At 41.4% G+C, this 20,557-nt stretch overlaps 1 protein-coding gene across 4 annotated transcripts in view; it reads left to right on the forward strand.

The window, feature by feature from the left end:
• The window catches only part of ARHGAP28 (Rho GTPase activating protein 28), a 189,626-nt gene that overhangs the window by 45,467 nt on the left and 123,602 nt on the right, over positions 1-20,557 (forward strand). The window contains exon 1 of one of the 4 annotated variants that reach the window (XM_074383755.1): positions 5-11,360. The exons of the other annotated variants lie outside the window; for them this stretch is intronic. The gene's annotated coding sequence lies outside the window, so the exon portion shown is untranslated. Of the gene's footprint in view, positions 1-4; positions 11,361-20,557 lie in introns of those variants that run through there. 4 annotated transcript variants of the gene reach the window in all.

Consider the following 20,557-nt stretch of genomic DNA (forward strand, 5'->3'; position numbering starts at 1 on the left):
AGCACTTCTTAATAACTTTGGCCACAGACTTCTTTCTGCAGACTGGTTCTTTCTTTGATTTAAAAGAGAAAGGAAGGCACAGATAGTTGTGATAGCCTTTTTAAAAAAAATCTATTTTTAGGGGCTTATAGTTTGATTAGTAATTTATAAGTGCGTCAAATTGATAGTAAATTGCCATTTTTTAGCCTTTCAAAGCAGATTTTTGTTGTGGTATGGATATGTGTTTTTAAAACTCAAATATAGAAGGGAAGTCCTATTGCTAATTTGAGAGGACTAGTTAAAATGTGTTCTTTATAGATGTGTAAAAACGAATGGCTTAGAAGTCTTTTCATTCCTATTTCTGTTTGTGTGCTGGAGACTTCAAACTATCTAACCCAGTCTTTCCAGTTAATTACTTAATTTTAGAAAAATCTACTGAGGTAGATAGAGTTCGTTAGCCAAGCAAGCTAGTCTGTTCTTTAATGGAATTAATACATGTCTGTGGTCAGGCTTATCAAGCCTTTCCTCTTGCTCTCAGCACTGGGACAGAGGGCACCCACCAGAAGTGGCTGTGTGTTGCGGTGGTCCTACAGGAGAGAGGTGGGTGGGGAAAGAGTTCTACAGCAAAGAGGTTTGCTGATGGATTTTTGTGACCTGCATCTGTCCATTTCTTCTGATCTTTCTGTGGCCTCTGTCTACTCCTCCCTTAAGCACCTTCTTAGAGATTAATTCCTACCTGTGTTAGTGCAGTCTCAAAGCCAAGGACCTAATTAGTCTGATCAATAGCACGCAGAGGCTCTCCTTCCAGAAACACAAATGCGTGCTCTTCCCAGAAAGGCTTCCGTGATATCGATTAACCTCTTTTCATGTTTAATTTGTAAAACATTGTCATGCATCCAACTGCCTTGTCAAAGACGCCTTGTTTGTCTTTTATTTTGTTTTTGTTCTTGTTCTCCTTTGTTTTGGGTTTGGTTGGGGAGGAGGAGCATTAAGAGAGGTGGTCTTGCTGTTTATTTGAGTTTCCTTTTATTTAAAATTAGATTCCAGTCATCTGCATCAGAGCATTATGGATTCGTTTTACTTGAGCAGTGTCATCTTTACATTTGGAAAGCTGTGTTTATAGTTTCCTTATTGTTCTTAAGTGTTTTTACCAGAGCATTTTGTAATGAAAAAGTCAAGTCTTCTTTGACCCTATTGAGCTTGAGTTTTAGATTGGTTTAGAGTGTGTTAAGGAAAACTTCGATGAAATATTGTTTGTTTTTATAGTGTGCGGAGGAAGGAGTACGAGTTTTTTGTTTGTTTGTTTTACCTTCGATTATAGGTAGTGTAAGCAAAACCAAGGACAATGATACTAAATAGGAAGACTTTCCTTAACTTTAAATCTAAGTAATAATGAATTTGCATTATATTTAAAAATGGTTTCTGTTTCACATTCTGTGGTTTCTTTCTAAGAGCCCCTGTGTATGATTACCGTTCTCCTCCCCTGCCCACTTTGTACATGTGCCTGTCTTTTATCAGCAAATTTTGTGAGGCCCCTGTTAAACTCTGAAGGGATTAATTGTATATCAGTGGCACTAATTAAAGACAAGTTTAAGAAGATAGGACTTATGTTTAGATTTGAAAATCTCAACAAAAGATTTCATTTTTATGATCTTAAAGCCGAAGTAGAGAAAACAGTGGGAAAATCAACAACACTTAGCTACCCAAGCTAGTAGAATCCTTTTGCAGATAAGGAATCCTGAAAACAATGGGCACAGTAATAAAAGGTTCTAAGGACAAGTTTCTGGCTGAAATTTTAGGAAAAAAATAAGAATATAGCCCCTGAGATGAGCTAAAAGGAAATCTGTGCCCTTCTACGATAAGTAGAATGACCAAGTAAAAAGATTTACTGGAAGGCCTCCTCCTGACTCCAGATGAGCTGAGTGCAGGAATGTGTTTTAATAATGCCCTTTTCAAACCCCAGCAGTGGTGTTTTGCCTCAGTGTTGCTGATGTAAACACAGACCGAATGTGGAAATTTCCCAAAAGTAGAGAGTGGAAACAGTGCAGCCACGTTGTACAGTATTAATACGGTAAAGGCTTGGAGCAGCAGCTGGCCACCGCCTTGAGTATCACAGCCATTCAACTCTCTCTGAAGGTTCAGTGCTGCTGGCATTAAGACCATTCTTAGATAGAAGATTGCACCGAGATGATTGCAGCAATCACCCCAGGCACTCACCTAAACAGATGAAAGAAGAGACTGAGAATAAGGGAATTGTTTCTTAGTGATGTAGAAGCCTGTGGATTAAGAGAAGAAAAAGGGGCTGGGTGCAATGGCTCGTGCCTGTAATCCCAGCACTTTGTGAGGCTGAGATGGGTGGATCACCTGAGGTCAGGAGTTCGAGACCAGCCTGGCCAACATGGTGAAACCCCATCTCTGCTAAAACTACAAAAATTAGCTGGGGGTAGTGGTGCACACCTGCAATCCCAGCTACTCAGGAGGCTGAGGCAGGAGAATAGCTTGAACCCAGGAGGTAGAGTTTGCAGTGAGCTGAGATCATGCCACTGTACTCTAGCCTGGGTGACAGAATGAGGCTCCATCCCAAAAAACAAAAAAAGAAGAAAAAGGGTATTGAGGGGGGTGTTTGGGCAAGGTAAATGCTGATTAGATGGGCATTCATTGTTGGGAGACTTTAGTGACAAACAAATGATAGGGTTACAAAGCTCATTTACCAAACAAACTCAGGGAAGTAAGCAGAGATAACATAGGTGTCTCCGTTATCTATGAAGATTAGCTTAAGCCATTCTCTACTTATCAGATCTATTTAAAAAGATGAACATAAAGGTGTAAACGTTTTTTCTTTTTTTTTAAATGACAATACATGGTAAAATTGAGGCCAGACATCGAAAGGATATTTCTTGCCCAGCTACAAATCATGCTAGCTTAGGCCTCCCGAGAGTCCAGCTGAGCGCTGCACAAAAATCACCATTGGGATATGAACAGTCTTTTTTTTTTCCCCCTGCTTAAAAAGATGTCTAGAGGGCATACTATTTCAGTTATGTATACACTAAAGTGGTATTTAGCTATCTGAAACTTCCAGAGTAAGAAGGTGGTGATCAAGGTTTTTTTGCCTTGTTTTTCTTGCTGCTCCACAGTTTGCAGAGCTCATTACAAATAGTGCATCCATAAACTTGGAAAGGAATGCTGAAGATGAGGAGGCAGTAACCATATGGCAGTTTGCAGGAGAGCCCAAGAGCTGACCAGTGTCTGCAGCGCTTAGTAGAACATCTGCAGTAACTTAGAAATATTCAAGGCAGGTGCTATAGAGCAAATGTCCCTAAAATAGAGGCCCATAAATGTGTTCATGTCAAACAACTCTTTTAAAATATTAGCAAATTATACATTGTCTTCCAGTTCATGCTTTGCCAGTTATTCAAAAGGTATGAATCTTCTAGTATCTTTTTGTTAAAAAAATACTACAAGATTTATCATTTGTTCCGTCTCTCATAGCTGCTGTTAGCTTTTTTTTTTTTTAACAAAGCACCATAAAGCCTATCTCGTTTTTAATTGGATGAGTCCGTGGATATCGCTTACCATTAAGAAGTTTCAGTCGCTTCACGCTGCTTTGTAATCTATAATACAGAAGTAAGCAGAAATCAATATTATACAAAGGCGGCCAGGAGTGGTGGCTAATGCCTCTAATCCCAGCACTCTGGGAGGCTGAAGTGGGTGGATGGTGTGAGCCCAGGAGTTCAAAACCAGCCTGACAACATGGTGAAACCCCATCTCTACAAAAAAATACAAAAATTGGCAATGCATGACTGTGTGCCACTGTGGTCCCAGCTACTCAGGAGGCTGAGGGGGGAAGATTACTTGAGCCTGGGAGGTCGAGGATGCAGTGAGCCATTATCACACCACTGCACTCCACCCTGGGTGACAGCGTAAGACCCTGTCTCAAAAAGAGAGAGAGAGAGAGAGAGAGAGAGAGAGAGAGAGAGAGAGAAAAGAACAGCCACGATACAATTTTTAAAAATAGTATACAAACCCATCTTAACACTTTTCAAGAAGTGATGTAATTTTCAAAGCATCAGAGGTGCCTGAGGTTTCAAGGCATCGATGACTGGAAAGCTATAGGTTTTTGTGGCAATGGTAGAAGTGGAATTATAGAATGCTGGAGGTAAGACAGGACCTTCAGGATAAAACGCTTGGGATGGGAGTTTTCTCACTTGGCTCAGGGAAGCACAGGAGGTGGGGATGAGGGTTCTGGGGTAGAATGTGGAGGAGAATCCAAGTAGCCTCTGGATCTCCATCCATGATTCAACCAGAGCTGCTCTGCATTTATCCCTCTGAAATCCTGGTCTTCTATCCACATTTTTCTTTGAACAAATATCATAATTCAACCAAGTTTGAAACTGCTGAACAAATCCATTTGCTTGTACCTTGCTGGCTGTGCCTGAGACCTGAAATCTTGGTCCCCTCCAATGAAAGGAGGCCAGGCGCAGTGACTCACACCTGTAATCCCAGCACTTTGGGAGGCCAAGGCGGGTGGATCACTGGAGGTCAGGAGTTCGAGACCAGCTGACCAATGCTTGATGACATTCATTTAGAGTCAGCTCCTGCCTTACTCACAAGGCAGGACATGCATTTTGGGGCCCATTTCCAAAGAAAGCATTCCTCTAGATATGCACCCTAAGTGCTACTATTTATTCAACACCCTTCAGCGTGCAGGCATTTTACAAATATATCTTCATTCATCTTCAAAAAACTCCATGCGGAAGTGATTATCCGTAACATACAGATATGGAAACCGACTCACAGTGAGGTTAAGTGTTTCGCCCAAGTTTATACAGCTAAACCTCAGGGCAAGAATGAGAACTAGAGTTTGTTTGACTCCAGGACCTGGGCACTTTCCCAGACAGTACGAAATGAATGACAAAATGTGTTGCCTGTTTTTCAGTCAAGAGGTAGTAGAAAAACTCGGAGGTTTTGGTAGAAGTAGCTGCAGAACTTGGCACAGTCTAGGGAGGCTGTTTCTCCTCACTGATGGGGCTCTTGCGTGCTCTATTCTCAAAGGATATTTACCTCTTTTCAGACTTCTCTCTCGAAGGCTAAGATGGTACTTATTCTTCTCTTCTACTAATATGTAAATATTGTGGGGGGGATGTGTGTATGTGTGTGTGTGTGTGGTGCTGGATGTGTGCTGGGTGTACTGTAGTGATTAAAGAAAGGAAAGAAGACCAGGTATGGTGGCTCACATCTGAAATCCCAGCACTTTGGGAGGCCAAGGCGGGTGGATCATCTGAGGTCAGGAGTTTGAGACCAGCCTGACCAATATGATGAAACACTGTCTCTACTAAAATTACAAAAATTAGCCAGGCATGGTGGCATGCACCTGTAATCCCAGCTACTCAGGAGGATGAGACAGGAGAATAGCTTGAACCTGGGAGGGAGAGGTTGCAGTGAGCCGAGATCAAGCCATTGCACTCTAGTCTGGGGAACAAGAGCAAAACTCCCATCTCAAAAAGAAAAAGGAAAAAAAAAAACAAAAAAACAAGGAAAGGAATCACACACATTACTTCTTATGAACTGCAAAAATTTGAGAAAGAATGTATTATAGAGAATTATTGTATGTTCTTAAGCCCTAAGTGGATTCCCAGTAATCTTTGCTTTGGCTTTTTGGCTGTTACATGACCACTTTGGATTTGTAAACTGATACATCTGTCAAGGTCCAGCTCAATTTCCACACCCCACTCCTTCCCTTAAAGCACCCTCACCGCCCCTCACCCTGAAGACTACGTTAGCAATATGCTTCCTTTAGTATTTGCACACTCCCATACGCAGCAAGGTGAGGATTTTTTTTAGATGCATTCTTCTGTCTCCTTGGCTAGCCTGTAGGCCCTATTCAATAGCATACCTCTAATAGAGAGCTGGCCTTTAGTATTAGTTGATTCATTCATTATGTTATCCTCTCATTGGTTCTATTTCTGAATCTTGAGCCTATACATATTTTTCTTCCCCAAGATAGTTCTTGAAATATTTGAAGATAGTGATCATGCATCCCTGGAGCCTTCTAAATTTCTCCAGTGCTTTCAACATTTTCCCACATAACACGGCTTCTTGACAGTCTGACTTTGACCATGCGCTCTGAAGTCATTCCTATTAACATTCTCCTTTACATGTAGTGCCTAGAGCTGAATTCCGGTTTTGCTGGATTTAGGACAATCGTCTCCCCTTTTTGTGTCATATACTTGTATACTTCTATGCCACTTAAGATCCAATTAGTTTTATTGGCATTTACGTAATGCTATTGACTTGCACTGACCTAGTTGGCCCTAATCTCTATTTTTTTTCAAATGACCTGTACTCAGGCCAGGAAAAAAATCATCCTCAACATATACTGAAGTTTCTGCACTTCATACTTCTTCCTATTAAATTTCATCCAGCTAGTTTTAGTCCATTAGTTCTCCCAATTGAGAATTTCTTGATTTTTAGATTTGTATTCATAGTAGTCTATTTGAATAGTAAGGAAAATGATCAGAGAAAAAAAAATGTCTAAGGTTGTAGAAAAAAATTATCATTTCCAAAGAATGTACTCATAGTATCGTGTTGAGAAACTTCAGGGGCATTTTACAACTTAGTGGTTAAGGTCCAAAAGCATTTCCCATGGCATCTGCAGAATCTATAACTATGTCTTCTCCTGCATCACTGGTTACATGAAACTCCTCATCTATTTCACCCCATTCCCTGACCTTCCCTGGCTGTGTAGCTTTGCTCGCCAAGAGCTTCTTCCTAGAATGCATGTCGTGCCTGTACCATCTCTGCCATTCAGAGTCCTGCCCACTGTTCTCCTTGAGATCTTTCCTGAACCTTTAATAGAAAAATACTCTCTCCTTCCTTTGCTTTCTCAAAGCATTGTCTAAAACTCTTAGCATGAACTGTATCCATAAGTGCTAAGCCTGTATAGTATCATGGTTGAGAGCCGAGATTCTGGAAATGGACAGCATCTGTGAAATTCTAGCTGTATCCCTTCATTATGGTACAATTGGGAGCAAGTGAATTTTTCTCTCCAAACCTCAGTTGTCATGTTGTAAAATGGAATAGTAGCATCTACCTTATGGGCTCACTGTAAGGATTAAAAGAGTTAGTATGTATAAGTGCTTAGAATTGTGGATGGCATGAGTAACTGCTAATGGTTGTTAGCTATATTTACAGGCACTCAGTAAATGTTTGTGAATTTTACTGGAGAAGCTGAGTAACTTTGGGCCATAATTTCTTAAATCCTCAAAGCTTGGCTTTCAGAGGAAACACTTTCAAATTTATAGATACAGGATATTGGATGGAAACAATATTTTCCCAAAGAGGCATTGTGAGACGTTCTCCAACTAGAGGTTATACTCACAGACTTTTTCACTTGCAGTCAGCTGGGAAGGTAAATATTAGTCACATTTTTATAAGCACGGTGCATATCCATTGGTATTGAGTAATGCAGGTAGTTTGGAGAAATAAGGCCTCCATGTTGTGAACTGTGATTATTAACATTATAATTTAAATGCTTAATTGTTCTAAGCCCAATTTTAACTTGTGTGACCATGGTCTCATACTAATTTGCCTTTTGTTTTGTGTAGCATGAGAAAAGAAATTGTAAAATAATTTTCCTTTTATAAAGTATAATCCTTATTCTTTAAAAAAAAAAAAAGCATCACAATTAAAGAGCATCACAAACGCATCCCTCTATCATTTGGCATTTATCTTGGGGATTAGCTGTCTTTAGGCTATTGACTGACTCTGACCTCAATATTTATTGAAGATCTACCAAGAATCTTATGTTGGGCTAGGTAATATAGAGATGTTAAGAAGGATAAGGTTAAATTTCTATACTCAAAAGCTTATTTGGAGATACAACACGTAACTAAAATAATAAAAGATATGTTATAAGAAAGTTCTGTAGTCCATTAATTACTAAGTCACCGGTATGTAATTGGGTACCATGAAAGCCTAGAAAACACATTTCTTAATCGCTATATACCTATTTCAATTGTATTCCTAAACTGTCATTTCAAGAAGTCCAGAGAGTAATGGATACAAGATTTGAGGATATTACCAAAACTAACAGTAACAGATTTCTGTAAAACGTTTCTTTGTTGTTTTTTTTTTTTTTTTTTCAGACAGGGTGTGGCTCTGTATCCCAGGATGGAGTGCAGCAATGTGATCTCAACCCACTGCAACCTCTGCCTCCTGGGCCCAAGCCATCCTCCCACCTCTGCCTCCTCAGTAGCTAGGACTACCGGCACACATCACCAGGCCCAGTTAATTTTTTTTTTTTGTATTTTTTGTAGAGATGGGGTTTCACCATGTTGCCTAGGCTGATCTCGAGCTCAAGTTATCTGCCTGCCTCTGCCTTGGCCTCCCAAAGTGCTGGGATTGTAGGGGTGAACCACCATGCCTGGCCCAAAAGTGTTTTTTTGACAATTTGCTCTATATTAAGTAGTGAATATAAGTACACCTGATGAGGAGGATAATTATAATAGCTAACACATTTTATTTAGTTGATGGTGACCTTTTGGAGACAAGGAGAAATTGGGTTTCAGAAAGGTACATAGGTGACTCCATCAGTAAGTAGTAGATCGGGGATTCAGTTCACATTGGTTTGACTGCAAAGCCTTCTTTCTTAACCGCTGTAGTATCTTGTTCCCATTGACTCCTATTCAGCAGCCCCACTTAAAAGTTCCATGATTAGATCATTATGGATGAATTTTAGCATATATGATTGGAGCGGGGGATTGTGGTGAGTTTGAAAAGGTAAGCTAAGGCAGGTTATGAAGAAATTTTTATACAACCTAACAAGTTTGGAACATCCTCTCAACAATTGGTGACTATTCATCCAATGATTGTTAATAAGAGAATGACATATACAATTTTTGTTTTATCAACATGACTCTTGCAAGGATATTTAAAGAGTATTAAAATGAAAGGTGTTGGGATACCAGTGAGGTGGTGCAATAGCCTAGACATTATAAACTTGAATACTGGATGTACAACAGAAGAGAAAAAGATGTATTTGAGAGAGAATGTTCAAGGGAGACTCACCTGGATTTGTGAATCTATCCAGTAGGGAGGGCAAAGAAGAGGGAGTAGTAAAAAATGACAAGTATGGCCAGGTGCGGTGGCTCACACCTGTAATCCCAGCACTTTGGGAGGCTGAGACTGGCGGATCACGAGGTCAAGAGATCCAGACGATCCTGGCCAACATAGTGAAACCCCGTCTCTACTAAAAATACAAAAAAATTACCTGGGTGTGGTGGCGCACGCCTGTAGTTCCAGCTACTCGGGAGGCCGAGGCAGGTGAATTGCTTGAACACAGGAGGTGGAGGTTGCAGTGAGCCAAGACTGCGCCACTGCACTCCAGCCTGGTGCCTGTCGGCAGAGCAAGACTCTATCTCCAAAAAAAAAAAAAAAAAAGGACAAGTATGTAATGATGCCATTACTAAGATTGGGAAAAGGGATTACAGTTAGGAGTGGGGTGAGCTTTGGACAAGATGGATTTCAAGTGAAGGAGAACATGCAAAACACAATTTGACATCCTGAGGAGTCAGAGCTCAAGAGCAATTAGCCCAAAGATTTGCAAGGCTGGGCACAGTGGCTCATGCCTGTAATCCCATCACTTTGGGAGACTGAGGTGGGAGGATCACTTGAGATCAGGAGTTCAAGATTAGCCTGGGTAAACACAGTGAGGCTGCATGTCAACAAAATTTTTTAAAAATTAGCAGGTCTTTGTAGCGTTCACCTGTAGTTACAGTTGCTTAGAAAGCTGAGATGGGAGAATCACTTGAGCCCAGGAGGTCAGGGCTACAGTGAACTATGATTGCACAACTGCATTCCATCCTGGGCAACAGAGCAAGACCCTGTCTAAAGAAATAAAAGCCCTCAGCCTGTAAGTGAAGAGAATGGACAAGGTTGTGGCAACAGAGCCAAGATCCTATCTAAATACATAAATAAATAAATAAGTTGTGAACCTTTAGCCCGTAAGTAAAGAGAAGAAGAAAATGGATAAGGTTGTGGCAACAGAGCCAAGACCCTGTCTAAAGAAAGAAAGAAAGAAAGAAAGAAAGAAAGAAAGAAAGAAGTTGTGAACCCTTAGCCTGTAAGTAAAGAGAAGAAGAGAATGGACAAGGTTGTGGGGAGAAGCTAGGGCTGCTGCAAGTAGAAAGATATTGACAGAATATGAAGGACAGTACCCAAGAAAGCCATCGGTTTTGAATCTCTGACCCTCCTTAGCATTTTTCCAATCTGGTGGCTACACTAGGGACTCTTATTGGGCATAGGTATTTCCCAAGCCTTTGTCAATATGATTACCAGCCATTCTTTAGGGTGGTTCCCTTAGCTAAACCATTAGCTCTCAGTTTTTTCAAATATTCTCAGAAGATTAACTCCAAACTTGGGAAAGTTTTGCCTTTTAGAAATCGGCTAAGGATTGGTATAGTCTGGAAATGTGTATAATTCATTCATAATCATTTGTTTGATTAGATGTATCAACCTTTCTCTAGGATTTTTTTCCATGAAGTTGGCATGTTACATTTCTCGTTTTGAAATAAATTAGTACAGTGATGAGTCCACACGAAATGACTGACAATTTCTTAATGAGCTGCAAGTTTCATGTAAAATCCCCTGGAAACTTTACTGGCAGCCTCCTATGTACTAAAAAATGTATGAGTTTCTTCATTCTCTTGTGGTGCCCTCTTTCAGTAATGAAGAGAAGAAATTGGTCATGTCTATTCATAAGCAGCTTTTTAGCAGTGGTCACTGCATCGGAAATAATACTGCATCAGAAACAACACTGCAAGTAGCTTATGGGAAAATGCCCAAGGCACAGGGCAGAGTCCTGGCTCTGAGATCTGACTGCCTGAGTCAGAATCCCAGCTCTTCCTCTTAATCAGCAATCTGTCTTCAGACCAGTGGCAAATGCTCTTAAAGCCTTTGTTTCCTTATCTATAAATAATACCTATAGGATTTTTCATGGAATTGCTGAGGATTTCCAACAGGTATTTTACTTAATATTGGCCGCTAGGGAGTGTTACATGTAACTAATGAGCACTAGTGCATCTTGATTAGAGGTGATTTTCCTCTTTTATTGTTCTTTAAATACCTTTAGGAGTGACTGTCTGGAAATGTTTTTATCTGACTTTCCTGAATACCTAGGTGGTACTGTGAATAATAGATTATCTGATATTAGCAATTATTGGACTACCACAGCAGTTCATTCTATTGGATTTGGAAGACTATACTTTTTCAGGGTATTCCTCCCTTCCTCTTACAGGATCACCACTTCACATCTGTAAGCAGAGCACTGGCTAACTCTGTGGCTTAAGCAGGGGTCAGAACATAAGTGATCTGCAGATATTCTGGTATGTTCATATTCTTTGTTCTCCAGACCAGGTCACAAGAATGCTTGCCTGAGTGAGAATTGTAGAAGTGTTTCCTTTAATGTCCGTTACGTAGACTTATGCAGAGCCTAGGCCTTTTTGTAGACCATTATACATATCAAAAGTAGTTTGGATCCAGATATCATTGAAGGGTGCACTGTGTACTGCATATGAAAATAATCCTGGATCATGTTATCTGGAAAATTACCCCAAATTGCAGTACTAAGATAGATACTGAAGCTCTGCAAAGTAAGCAGTGAAATCTTACATCTGCTGATTAGGGTTGTGGAATTTACCTGGTAGAGAAAGGAATAATAAGCGGGGCAAAATAGACATTATCGGGAACTGCATATATTTATCACATTTCCTTGGGTGCGACAAAATTGCAGGAGGCTTTATCATTGCGCCTACTTGGTTTTCACAAACAGAATGTGCGAACACTGTTTATATTATAGGCTTTCCATTTTGTTTTCATCAGAATTCTACAAAGTTTCAATATATAGCTTCCAAGGTACAGGTATACCATGATCTCCTAAACAGCCATTGTATGACCACTGTCTGCCCGAGTTCTAGGGTGGAGGTCACATTCAAGTGCTTGTCCATCCTTATAGACAGTAGAAACATCTGCCTGTTTTTGTATAGCATTTTAAACATCTTACTCATTATCAGAGAAGCCATATTAGGTAATGGTGCAAATTCATTTGTCAAGACTCATGCAGTCATCTGACTATTCCTTACTGCTTTAAAATTACTCTGACCTGCGTGCATCATTCTCACAAGCTGCTGGCAGAAATTCAACCATCTTGCCACAAAAGTAAATCAACGACAATGCAAAACGTCACTAACGTTGAACCTGAGAGTCCCTAGCTTATATAAGACTGATCCCTATGAACTAGAACAGTTAGGAGAACTTCATGGGAAATATGAGGCTTGCAGCAGGACGTTGGAAAGGAGAGGAGAGCAGAAGAGATCCAGGTGCTTCCAGGCAGGGCTGCCGCTTGTTGAGCATGAGCTGGACCTACAAGGCCACCCCAGCTCGGTGACTAAGCCATATGGCTGCCCAGAATCAGCTGGTCGTATGCAGAAGCCAGACTGCTGAGCTGCTGCTTCTGGATAGAATAGGATCTTAACCAAGCATTCCCATAAAGTCAGCCCTTGGTATCTGCAGGTTCTGCATGGGCAGATTCAACCAACCTTGGATCAGAAATATTTGGGATAAAAAAATACAATAATATGACAAAAATACAAATTAAAAAACCAATACAGTCTAACAACTCTTTACATAGTATTTATGTTGTGTTAGGTATTACAAGTGATCTAGAGATGACTTAAGGTGTTGGGAGGATGTGCTTAAGTTCTATGCAAACACTACACCATTTTATATAACGAACTTGAGCACTGGTGGAATTTGGTGTTAGTTGGGAGACGGGGGTATAGAACCAATCCCTCTCAGACGCTGAGGGATGCTGTGTAACATTTAAGCAATGGAAGCTGAGAAAAAGAAATCAGTCAGTCTTGTAATGCCCATGAATTTCACAGTCACCGAATGTACTTTTCTTTATCTCTGGTAATAAAATTTATATTCTAACTCTGAGCCCCTACTTCTGACAGCAGAAAAACTCCATCTAGTCATAGCCACAGCCAGTCGACTTGATCCAATTTAGCACTTTTGAAGTTGCTTCTGGTTAAAATTCAGGAATATTCAGAGTATTTCCCCCTTGAACCCCTCCTTTCCTTGCATTGCTGCTGGAAGCCATTGCATCTGGAGAGGCAGTCAGGACAGTCAGGGGCACCTGTGTTCTTGACTCAGCCTTCCTCTGCTGTGTGAGCTTTGACCCCACAGGACTGGACACAGTGCTGCTGGGATGGAAACGTGCGTCTGTGTGGCGCTCCTACTTGTCTCTCTGATATGAGCTGAGCCTTCAGCCTGTTTCAGTTTCTGGAAGGAAGTGTTCACTCCGCAGCCCCTGCCATGGGGACCCTTATTTCCAGCCAGGCATGTCTGTCAGACTCTGAGAGTCAATCCATCTCTGTCTGCTTCTTTTTCTCTCTCAGATAAAGTGGGCACCCCTGAGGCTGTGCAGGGAACTCCTGACCCCATCACTCCCGACCCCATCACTCCCTAGCAGGAGCGGGAGCTGCTGTCTCTGCCCATTCTTCTTGCCCTAGTGACATGGGATGTGTCTCTGAGGCTGCTTCCTTAATCATAAAAGAAGGGAAGCCAGAAGCAAGTGTCTTTCTAGATCCTCCAAGACTTGGTGAGGAAACCTGTGAGGGCCCCATTTCCACAGCTGACACACTGTGGCCTTGTTCTGGGGGCGGGCCACAGAACACATGGCCTCTGATTGCTCATAATGACTTTTTCCTTTCCAAATCCTTTCCTTCTCTCTAGTTTGGATGGAGTGGTGAAAAAAAGTTGTTTTGCCAGTTGATATCTCGTTTCAAAACTGTTTTTGTTTCTCATTTGAACTAGAGCCAAGATTCTGGAATCTGTTTGCTGTTTTTATTTTTCTTACTGACAATTCTCCCTGGGGCTAGTGGTAAACTGGCCAGCCCGTATCTCTTGGAATATGGCTTTAGGGATGGGGGCAGGGCGCATATCAATCAACAAGCTATCGTTTTATCCTGGCAGAGAGCACCCAGATCTGACTCATCAGTCAAGGCGCAAGCCAAGTTCTCACTTCCTGGAGATTCCAGCTGTTTTTTTTTAGCTGCCTCCCCAGCCTTGGGAAGGTCTGTTGTGCTTAGCCACTGCAGCTGATGAGGAGAGGAGCATGTCCTTGGTTGTGAGGGTGGGGGTCGTGGGGGTGAGATAACCTTGTTTTTTAGGGCAAATGGGTAAAAGAGTGTTCACTGTTTTTAGCACATTGAAAATCCAAATAGGAGGATATTACTCTGTTAATGTTATTCCTAACAGTCTCGGTTAGAGTATTAATGAGGAATCCCTTGAAATATACATATATATCACTATCTGAGATTATATATCATATTGTATATACAATTATACGTTTGTATATAATGTGTGCCCATATAAATTGCTCAAACTTCTGATTTGATCTTTATTAGAGTTGGCTATTTGGTCTTGGTGCTTACTGTTTCTTATTTTCTTTGGGTCTACCTTTTTTCCCACATCTTGGAAATCCACCAGTAACATTGTATCTAAATTCTAAAAAGGAGCAGTAGGGTTTCAGGCTAGGTGCTCCTGAGACCAGTGTGAAAGCTGGTCTTCCCACAACTGCTGCAGCCAGCCCCAACCCGCCAGTCCTGTTTCTTCAAGAGAACCTGTTGAGGCCGCCCTATTCCTCACTCCTGAGCTGGGCTTTGGATGGCTTCCCAGCACTTTGCCTCAGGCATTCAGCTTTTTTATTTTTAAATCTTTAATGCTGCCCCTACTTACCTCCTTGGGGTTCTTTTCTTACTAAAGATTATCTATAGAAATAAACAGGGACCCTCTGCAGTTTTGTTCATGTCGTCCTCCTCAAGAAGTCCTTAAAGGGCATTTACTTTTAACCACAGGACATAATACATTGCTGAATTCATCGCAAGTTCACTGTGACTCTCCTCTACCTCTGTGCTCTGAGAGGCTCTGGGGGAGCTTATCCACGAGTGCTCTTGCCCACTAGTTCCCAGCTGGGTTTGGCCAATGGGAGGCGTTAAGAGGCAGTGAGAGACTGGGAAGAGAGTGAGACTGGGGTGCTTATTCTCCTTTCCCAGCCCTAGGGAAGGCCTGCGTTCCTCTATTCTGTATCCAAGACCATAGCTCTTTTCGTGACCCTGGCCTGCTGCTCCTGTTCCAGCTTTAAAGCTCTTAGGTTCTGGCAACCACTCCCTCCCTTTGGGCTTCCATTCTAGGGCTGGTGATGCCTCATCCTCCTGGTTACTGACTGTTAAGTTCTTTAATCTTTTTTTCCCCTCATGCTGCCCAATTTTGCAAATAGCCAAGCAGACTCTTATTAAAGCCTCCCGAGTTAGTTACCTCTTTGAGTTTACTATTTCCTCCCGGGACCCCAGTCAAATCCATGCAGTTGAAGATCCCTGGAGCATAGGTCCCTGGGGTGGCTTGCTCCTGGAGGTGTGTCAAAACTGTAGCCCAGCGGTATTTGTAACTGGGAGCTTTATTGGAAATGCAGAATGTTAGATTCTGCCCCAGGCTTCTTGAGTCGGAGTCTGCATTGTAAACAGACTGCCAGGTGATTTATATGCCCCTAGATTAAGAAGAACTGCTTTAAGGAGCAAGTAGCCAGGAGCCTGGTTGAGTTTATGTGTTCTGAATGTTATCTCTTTCATTTCTGGGGAAAGCCCTCAACTATTCTTGCTTCTCCGGCCCTGCCTCCCAACTGCTTTCCTACCTTCTCACACACACACGGAGCAAAGCTCATGCTCCTCTTAACCTCTTTTCTTATTTATTCCACAAAGTGTTATTGAATCCACTCAAAACTCCAGGCAAGGTGGTAGATGTTAGGGATACAAAGAATAAGAAAACACGTTCCTGCCCTCAATTTGATTTAGTGACGGAAAGAAGACATGATCGTAGTCAGTTTCAGCTCAGTAGGAAGTACATAACAGAGATGGGAACAAAATGATGTGGAAACAAAGGTCAACGTTATCTAAAGTTACTTTGCCTGATGAATGTTAAGTCCCTCTGTAAAATCCTTTGGAATGTGTTTTCTAATTTTAGTTACATGTGAAAATATTGAGTAAAGATATCTGGTTATAATCTCCTGTCCTCAAGCTTTATTCAAATGTCACATTGGACAAATAGCAGTGTCTCTCCCAGGAACAGCTAGTAGTAGTCCATGGAGTCAGAGCTGTTTGTACCGAGGCAGCTGCTGAGCAGCAAATGTCTGTGGGCAGCCAGAGCCTGAAAAAATTAAGGAGCTGATGTTTTTTATCCAAAAGGAAATCTGTGGAGAAAACACCAAATGATTCCCTCATAAGCTGTCTTTGGAATTAATTTCATTTCTGGTTAAAACACCTAAATCCCTCTTTCAGAAGGGTTCTCCCGTGACTTCTTAATTGGATCCTCTTCTTTTATCGCCTATAAGGAACATTCCCCATTCAAGGCCCTGCATAGTTCACATAAGTGAAATAACACAGATTCCAGATTACCTAAGCAAGAGTGGTGGAACGCTTTTTCATATCATTATAACTTTTAAAAAAGAAATATTGGCTTAGGGCTTTGAATACTGATTTAACCCATTCATTCATTCATTGAAGGGGACCAGGTGTGTCACCCAAAACTTAACTCTTTCCTCACCGCTTCCTGGCCCTATAACTCAGTGGTAAAGATAGGTCCATCACTGTGGGTTCCTGAGCCATCTTTCTACCTCCAGTGCTTCCTTCTTTGGCCCAGCGATCTCTTAGACCAGCATAGTTGCTTCCTACTCTTTGCTGCCTTAATTTGTAAGCACCTGAAACGTGGATTGGCATCTGTGCATACTTGCAGGAATTGATGCCCTGACTGTGGTCCTGCGCCCCTGGTATGTTGTAACTCTTATTGTATGATAAATGACTAAACCAACCAGCAGGTTTTGAGAATTCCAAGGAAGTGGGTACAGTTGAGAAACTGAGAAAGGGATTACTGTGCCTGTGATGTGTAAAGGAGCTTCCATGTAGATGTGAGTATTAGACTGAGATGGACCTTTTGAGGCTTGGTTTTCCAGTGACAAATACCACCCAGTAATAGTGCATGAAATCAGTTTAATTTGTCAGTATCTCCATTTGAAAAAATAAAAGAGAAAAGGAAATAGGTCAGAGTATGTCACACATAGTGAGACTCTTTCATGAAATTTTAGTTACATATAGGAGGTACGTGTATGTACTGGATAGAGATCTAAATTGTGTTTTTTTAATATGGATTGACGTTAAACATTTTTTGAAAAACACTCCCTGAGGAGATGTCTGTTTGAAATTAGGAGAAGTTTCACTGGGAGGAGTAAATGGGAGGGATCTTTACGTCTTTAAATGGGAGAAGAAATGTCATTTGAACAAAACAGTATTTTGACACAGAGTGGCTAAGGTCGTGATTCCCAGAGTTATTAATTTGTGTAAACTAAACTGCAACTAGACATTAGTCCTATTGGGTCATAAGCTTATATGTTACACTTTTTCATTTTTTTGCTATTTTATTCCCCCACCCCTTTTTTTCAGTTTTTAGTAAAGAATTTTTTGACCCTGTCATATCTACCTTAAAAAAATTTTAAGAGAATTTTCCTAACTATGCCGGTCTAAAAGGGATATAGGTGTATACCCAGATCAAGACAAGTTGGTGTCAATGAGGATTAAAATGTGATAATCCGATGGAGAAGAGCAGTTCTCAGGAAGGAAAAGTTGGTGCCCACTTTCTCTCACCACTAACTTCTCCCACCACTGGGGGTCCCCACCATTGTCCCATTGTAACCTTCCAACCACACACCACCCAGCATGCATTTTTGGGGTATACTGACCACTTCATTCTTTGAAACTATTATTCCAATGTCCTTGTTATTTTGATAGGTGAATCCCTGAAAAAATGATATAAGATTGTACCATTTAAAATTTGATTAAAAGGATCAAAACAAATATCCTCTCAACAAGAACTGCCATTCAAAGCGTTTAAAGCTATTTGCTATAGCTATTGATATATAAATATTAAAAACTATAGAAGCTATTTGCTGTGGGTAAAACATCCCTAAAATAGCAAGTTTTCTTTTCAAAGCTCAGCTTCTTACCATCAAAGTTTTTTATTCTCTAGGCTTTTTCCTATGACCTAAAAATACTGAAATGTTCTCATGTGGTCATTTATTAAGAATTGAAGTTGGGGTTGTGCGTGGTGGCTCGTGCTTGTAATCCCAGCACTTTGGGAGGCCAACACGGGCGGATCACCTGAGGTCAGGAGTTGGATACCAGCTTGGCCAACATGATGAAACCTGTCCCTCGTAAAAACACAAAAATTTGCTGGGCATGGTGGTGGATGCCTGTAATTTCAGCTACTGGGAAGGCTGAGGCAGGAGAATCGCTTGAACCCGGGAGGCAGAGGTTGCAGTGAACCGAGATCACACCACTGCACCCCAGCCTGGGTGACGAGCAAAATTTCATATCAAAAAGGAAAAAAAAGAATTGAAGTTGACCTTGTAAATCTATTTTGAGGATGGGAAAAAAAAAACAACTAAAATAAGAATCAGCATCTCTTGAGTGAAGAAAGTTCTTTAAGCTACGTTGTTATTATTTACTTTTCCTTTATACTAATAATATATCATATGCTTTCATGTTTCAGGTAGAGATCATTAGTGAGAATGGTTAAAGATATTCATTTTTTTTTTAAGGGATGTAGTCTATAACTGGGGAAAACTTCTTTCATGTAGTTTGGTGGTTTCAACAATGGAAGGAACTTTAAAAAGTTACTTCTACCTGGGCCCCACCCCTTGAGGATTCTGATTCTTTTTATCTAAGACAATATAGCGTAATGTCTGTGCACAGAGAGTAAGACTTTATAGAGTTGTGAAGTGCAGGCAAAGTAATGGCACTTTGAATTTTAATCTAATGGGTTAGCTTTCCATAGGTGTCCCCGTGGGTGTTTTTTTCACTGTTCAAAAACACAGTTTTAACCAATGTTATCATTCCTTATTAAAAGTGTTAGACACAAATCTCAAAGACAACTGTATTTTAAATATACAAGCACAAGAGATTTCTTGATGTAAAAGCATAATTCCAACTTTTTAAATAATCTAACTGCTCTCTGTAATGGTTGGACTGACAGTTGATTACTCCGTTATTTCCTGTTTAACTAATTTGAGTAGTTCTGCTTTGTTCTGCATATTCTAGTTCATTGTGCCTTTTGTCTAGTCAGAAGCTACAGCTTGGCTTCAGTTTCTCCTGGTGTTGAGGCATCTGCGTGTCCATAGTTGATAAGGTCTGGATCTGTGTCCCTGCCCAGTTCTCATGTTGAATCGTAACGCAGTGCTGGTGGTGGGACCTGGTGGGAGGTGATTGGATCTCGGAGGTAGAGGGCTCTTGAGTAGTTTAGCACCACCCTCCATGGTACTGTATACTGAGTGAGCTCTCGAGAGATCTGGTTGTTCAGATGTGGGCAGCACCTCCCTCAGCCCCTTCCTCCTGGTCCGGGCAGGTGAAGTGCTAGCTCCCCCTTTGCCTTCTGCCATGATTGTTAAGTTTCCTGAGGCTTCCCCAGAAGCCAAGCAGATGGTGGCATCGTGCTTCCTGTACAGCCTGTGCCACTGTGAGCAATTAAACCGCTTTATGTAATAAATTACCCAGTCTCAGGCATTTCTTCAGAGCAGTGCCAGAATGGTGTGGCAAACGATCAGAGACAAGCGATGCAAAGATGACCAAGATACAGTAGTTGCCCAGGAAGAATTCCTGTGGCCACCTCTGTCTTATATCAAGAGATAAGTGTGAAACACAGTATCCACAACAGTGTTTGGGAAGACATTGTGAGTGGTTCCCAGCTCTACCAGCAAAAGCTTCAAAGGAGTAATGACATTGGAATTGAGTCTTAAAGGATAAATGTATTGCGTGGCCTGACAACACGGGGGAAAGGGCATTCTTGTCAAAGAAATCACCTTGTAAAAATGCCACGGTTCATGACTTGCACCAGCAAAGGTAGCAAGGTCTGTGTGTGGGTGAGGAATTTGAAGGGGTTGAGGCTGAAGAAACAGACTTGGGAGAGATGGCGTGAGACCTTTTTACGACATGCATAGAGTTGGTACCTCAGCCTTTGCATGGTAGGGAGCCAGCCGAAGGCTACCTCCATGAACAGATCTGTGCTTTGAAAAGATGGGCCAGGTGCAGTGGCTCTCTCCTGTAATCCCAGCACTTTGGGAGGCTGAGGAGGGCAGATCACTTGAGGTCAGGAGTTCGAGACCAGCCTGGCCAACACAGCGAAACTGCGTCTCTACCAAAAACCAAAAAAAATTAGCCAGGCATGGTGGCACATAACTGTAATCCCAGCTACTCGGGAGGCTGAGGCAGGAAAATTGCTTGAACCCGGGAGGTGGAGGTTGCAGTGAGCTGAGATTACACCACTGCACTCCAGTCTGGGTCAGAGAGCAAGACTTTATCTCAAAATAAAAAGGAAGATACAACTGCTGTATAGTCCTCTCACCAGACATCACCGCCCGTAACAATTCATTGCCGTCATTTTTCCCTGCATGTTTTATATATGTAGGAAAATTTTACAT

The sequence above is a fragment of the Saimiri boliviensis genome, chromosome 13, assembly GCF_048565385.1.
Source record: "Saimiri boliviensis isolate mSaiBol1 chromosome 13, mSaiBol1.pri, whole genome shotgun sequence".
In the NCBI taxonomy this organism is placed as follows: domain Eukaryota; kingdom Metazoa; phylum Chordata; class Mammalia; order Primates; family Cebidae; genus Saimiri; species Saimiri boliviensis.